The following is a 4,790-nucleotide window of genomic DNA, read 5'->3' on the forward strand; positions in this document are numbered from 1 at the left end:
CCCCCATTCTTCACTCTGGGCATGCAACAGTCTGGGTGGTACGCTTCTTTGGGGCTACTCCACAGTGGAGGTGGACTCATCAGAGAACAATACATGTTTCACATTGTCTACAGCCCAAGATTTTTGCTGCTGGCACTATTGAAACTGACGTTTGGCGTTGGCACGAGTGACCAAAAAGGTTTGGCTATAGCAGCCTGGCCATGTACATTGACCCTGTGGTGCTCCCGACGAACAGTTTTAGTGGAAACAAGAGAGTTGAGGTGCACATTTAATTCTGCAATGAGTTAGGCAGCTGTGGTTTTATGTTGTTTGGATACAATCCGGGTTAGCACCCGGACATCCCTTCCAGAAAGCTTCCTCTTGTGTCCACAGTTACTCCTGCTGGATGTGGTTCGTCCTTCTGAGTGGTATGCTGACATTACCCTGGATACCGTGGCTCTTGATACATCACAAGGACGCCAGTGAGACACGCACCAACAATTTGTCCCACATAATGTCACACATAATGTTGTGTGCATTGCAATATTTTAAGCAAAACTGTGCTATTACTCTGCTGGTGGAATGTGCAATCAATAAAGATTGGCCACCAGGCTGGTCAAATTTAGCCACGAAACCTCCAACAATAAATTGGCCAGTGTTTAAGTTTCATTGTCCAGCCTGTGTATATTTGTTTCACTTTACAACGTATAGAATGTTTACAGAGATATCAATATTGACAGACCGATGAAGGCTCACTTTAAGTTTAATTTATCATATGCATCCATATATTTCATCTTAAGCAGTACCTAAGCAGTCTATACAATTTATTTTTATTCATAGATACTTTTATACAGATGTTTACAGATATTTAGACATATGTTTATGCAAAGCTTTTTGCACTAACAGATTATTTTGGTATAAAAGGTTGTGCCCACTGCAGAACAGGTGGCCACACATTTTATAATAGATTTTGAGGCAGTAGGTCACATGCCATGGAAGTTAATGAACATTTATTTTTAAATTATCAATAAATATGCAGAGTGATAATATTTAATATACAAAATGTTGCGCCCCCTGCAGAACAGTGGCCCACACATTTTTGAGGGGATTTTAGCACAAGATTTACTAAGCCTGAGCAAATTTTGCGTAAATTCCCTGGACCTCACACCTACTCGCACCCCTGCTGAGTTTTTTAACATGCTGTCAGCTCCATTGTTTTTTTGCTTTTGTTGTGCAAACATACCCATTACCTGTTTGTTAGCTTAAACCAACCTTTTTGTGTGACATGGAAACCTTCAGAAATGCCTGCCATATTTATACAAAAGTCACATTCACAATATACTGTATGGATACACAAGTCTGTTTTATTTTAAAGTGTTTTAAACTTTACAGCATTTGCAGACCCAGTGTCCATCGTCCCTGCATTTGGCACAGGTGAATTTCTGACATGTTGCACAGGTAAATCTGCTGCGATTCCTGTTGCAGCTCTCTTGCACCTGGCACTTCGTTGTCTGTACAGTCCCTGGCACAGCAACTGCAACAGCCTGCTTTTGTGCCAATATTTCCTTGTGCTGCATAGTTCCTTAGCTAGAAGACTCAGAATCAGTCTTCTTTTGCCTGTCCACCCTGTACATGCCTTGTACAAAATGTAGGCATTCCCTGCTGCCAGGTCCAGCATATTGTAAAAAAACGCTACTGGCCACCTGCATGTTGCTGCTCTTACGGAATACAACCAAGCCATTTGGTCTAACATGTCTACACCACACTGTAAAAGCAGAGAGAGAGAGAGAGAGAGCTATGAGCATATGTCCTTTTTTATAGGTCTGTACATTAGAAAACATTGTAGCACTGGTGTAAAATTATACACACATTCACATACCTTCATGTAGTTATAGTCTGGTATCGTGCTGGGTTTCCTCTTTCGGCCTTTATTTACCATGCCCAGTAGCGTTGTTGTGCGCTGCAGCAGTCTGTGCAATAGTGACAGTGAAGTAAAAAAATTCCGTCATGACATTTCAGATTCATGACCACGTTCTCTGCCAGGCTCTTTCTCTTCTGACGACTGGGTCCTTTCCTAAGTAAGGAGATGCATTGCAGACATATTTGGTCTTCAAATCCGTGGCCATCCAGAACTTGATCCCAAATTTGCCTGGCTTGGTTGCGATATACTGTGGACAATGAACCTTGGTAGGGAACAGCTGTGGTCAACAGTTCCTGTTGAAGCGTGTCCAGATGTCAGCGATTGCATCAAATTTGTCTGTTTTCACCCGTTCTGCCCTTGTCATCAAATCGAAGGTGTTGCATAATTGAAATGAATCTATCTCAGGGCATTGTCTCTTTGATTGCTGGCACCAGAAAGTGTTCTGACCAGCAATCCACAGTGGCACCAACGGGACACATGATTGCTCTTACAAACAGAATTGAAATAAATGCCATCAGTTCATGAATTGCAAAATTCCAGTCCGGCTCTGTTCTGCAAGCTTGATTGACCGTACACTCCCTGATAGTCTGCAGCATTCCCACGTCTAACAGGCAAAGAAAGCTTTGGAGCACGCTTGTAATTTTACGCTGTCTGAATATAAACAAATAGAGAATGGTACATTTACATGAATCTCACTCTAAATGGATTTATATAAATATCATATGTACAATGACAAACCTTAGCAGACTCTGTGGGTCCAGCTTGCGCAGTGAAGCACGAGTGATTTGCTACTGCACTGGGCACTCCAATGGCCCCCTCTACCCACACAGTGCCGTCTTTTGCCGTCTGGCTTAAACAGGGCTTCCCGGGAGCACAGTGCATCTTCCGTGAAAGGCATGTTGGGTTCTTGTTCCGTCTCCTTTTTGGATTCTTCTGAGGAGGAATCAGTGGCCTGCTGAACAAATGAAATCTCTCCCTTATCAAAGTCTGCTTCGTCTATTTCCTGAAGCCAGACCAAAGTCTGTTGCGCGGAGAGGTTCTTCCTGCGTGGCAGTGATACAGAGACCATCCTGATGTGCGTTCTCAGAAATGCGAAAAAGAAATGATTCTTCTGCCTAGGTCGATCTGCTTTTATGCACAGCACTGTGCTGTAGTCATGCGATGCCACTCCCTTACATACACAGTCACAATGGACAACATCACACCTTTTGGCCACCTCTACAGCATTCATATGTTGTGAAAAGCCGGCCTAATTGCATTACAGTATCTGCCATACTGCCATCAAATGCCATGGCAATGGAATGCTGCCAAAGTGCAAATTGCCCTCCCATTGAAATGGGTGTGCTACTTGGCCATCTTTTGAGCTGTCCATGCCATTGAAACAGCAATAAAAGCCCCTTGATTACATTGTTGGTCTGTCATCATTTGCCATGTCAATGGAACACTGCCAAAAGGGCCAATTGCCCTCTGATTGCATTTTGCTGCATGAATCGTCAAAAGAGTTCCTTGCATGTCCATATTTATGTCTCCAGATTGTTTGTATAGTGCACTTTTTATACTGTACTCTTGGTACAGTTTTAATTTGAGCTGTTTTTGTCTTGCACTGTCCACTTTTCTGCAATGACAATGCAGATTTTCCACTTGTGGGACTAATAAAGACAGATTTGCTGCGATTTCTGACATTTGGACACGCTTTACCAAGAACTGTGCTGAGAGTCAAGGAACTCCCTTGCTGAATGCAGAGACGATGGTCACTGGGTCTGCAAATGCTGCAAACAAACATTGAAACAGACAGACTGTGTGGGAAAGTAACCACTGAGACAAAAGGCTAAAGGATGAAGAGATGAACCTGGAACTGGGGGACAGAATTTCTTTCTAAACAGAAAGTTTTTGCTATTTTTACATGAACAGGCAGAGGAGAGAACACGCAAAGCTGGAGAGATCACACAAAAAAAATTTCACTTTCAAAAACTATGGACCATAACTTCACTCAGCTTATGACATTTGTGTACAAACATACTGTACATTGGAGACTGAAGTTTTAGCAAGTTTTTGTTGTAGTCATGTCATTAGCAATTTTTCATTCTGTTTTCACACATTTTTTATAAATAAAACAGACTTGTCTTTCCATATATTGTGAATGTGTGTCTTTAATATTTGCAGGTCAGTGAATGTGTGGGATATTTTGTTTAGATACGCCAGGCATGTCTGAAGGTTTCCATGTCACGCACAGAGGTTTGGATATGCAAATGTGCCAGGCCTTATAGGTAATGGGTGGTTTGCACAACAAAAGAAGGAGGAGAATCGAGCTAAAGACCTGTGAAAATCTCAGCAGGGGTGAATATCACCTCTGGACTTGCACCAGAAAATAAAAAAGTCAGTAATTCTATAGTGTTAGGGCAGTGGGTCACCTGACCTGGAAGTTATTGAAATAAAATCAATAAAAATTATATAAAACAATATTAATAAATATAGGCGACACAGTGGTGTAGTGGTTAGCACTGTCGCCTTGCTCCTCCAGGGTCCGGGTTCGATTCCCATCTCTGTGTGTATGGAGTTTGCATGTTCTCCCTGTGCTTGGTGGGTTTCCTTTAGGTACTCCGGTTTTATGACCCATGTTAATTGAAATAAAATTATTAATATTGCAGGGAAGTTATTGAAATAAAATCATTATTATTTTAATTTAAAAGTATTAATATATAAGCAAAGTGCCCACTATTGACGGGTAAAGAGTTTGTACAAATAGCTGATCAGATTTAATGTAATCAGTGATATTATTTCAGGTTGAAGCCCAAGTATGTGTTTGCCTGTCTTTCTGTTTGGCAGAACTCCCTGCCTAACTTATTAATACAAAGATGAAATTTTTTAAAAAGTTAAGTTTACACCTTAC

The sequence above is a fragment of the Clarias gariepinus genome, chromosome 1 (genome assembly GCF_024256425.1).
Source record: "Clarias gariepinus isolate MV-2021 ecotype Netherlands chromosome 1, CGAR_prim_01v2, whole genome shotgun sequence".
Taxonomy (NCBI): domain Eukaryota; kingdom Metazoa; phylum Chordata; class Actinopteri; order Siluriformes; family Clariidae; genus Clarias; species Clarias gariepinus.